Source organism: Penaeus monodon, chromosome 34 (assembly GCF_015228065.2).
Source record: "Penaeus monodon isolate SGIC_2016 chromosome 34, NSTDA_Pmon_1, whole genome shotgun sequence".
In the NCBI taxonomy this organism is placed as follows: Eukaryota; Metazoa; Arthropoda; class Malacostraca; order Decapoda; family Penaeidae; genus Penaeus; species Penaeus monodon.
The window spans coordinates 9449313-9450181 of record NC_051419.1 but is presented as its reverse complement, the minus strand read 5'-3'; the positions used below and the strand labels follow the sequence as shown (position 1 = coordinate 9450181).

Below are 869 nucleotides of genomic sequence, written 5' to 3'. Positions count from 1 at the left end.
GCGCGGGGGAAAGATACAAGTACCCATGACTTACCTGCGACACTGTACCGTACTTGACCATGGCGAAGAAGCCCTTGTCTCCGCGAGAAAATGCTACGACGTTGCCATCACAGTAATAGTTCTCCCACCACGCGGTGTCCTTCACGGCGTTGCTGAACCTGACCTGAGTTTCGGAAAAAAAAACAATCGAATCATTTTGGGGTCATCCATTTTCCGTCATAATCATGAGCGTACAAACTGTCAAAAAGCGTTCAGAAAGTCTCTCAATATTTGTTTCATTAAGGAAGGTTTTTTTTTTTTTGTAAAATTGCTGACTAAATGTAAATTATCGACAATGAAATCCCGTATCTAACTACAGCTCTTAAAAAAAAAGTCGTAAAGGTGTTCTAAAAACGCATTAACCCGAGCATGCACTGACGTCCATGAATTATTCACGAGTATTTGATGAGCAACGGAAATGAAACGAGTAACTGACGAACCATTTTATAGATGGAAGCCCATCGGTGCTCACACACCAGCCTCCGTCGCACTGGTTGTCACTGTTAATGACCACGTTGGCGGTGCTGAAAGGTAGGTGCTTATTCATAAATAAGTTATTATTCATTAGTTATTATCCATAACAGTAATTCGTAAGTTGTTATCCATAAGTAATTGTTCATAAGCTTTTTAACCACAAATGATTATCCACAGGCTGTTCATTATCCACAAATCAGTGTTATGTGTGCTACGCGGACAGTCACTTTTTTTCTCACGTGTATTCAAGTTAACGAATGAAAATAAAATTATAAATAAAAATAATACAACCGCGACTTTTGTTCTTTTTTTTCCTCACCTACAAGTTATCATATAAAAAGCATTTTCTACACTGA

The 869-nt window shown here is 38.6% G+C and overlaps 1 pseudogene; it reads right to left on the bottom strand.

The window, feature by feature from the left end:
- LOC119594575 overlaps positions 1-869 on the bottom strand; it is a 14936-nt pseudogene that overhangs the window by 3295 nt on the left and 10772 nt on the right.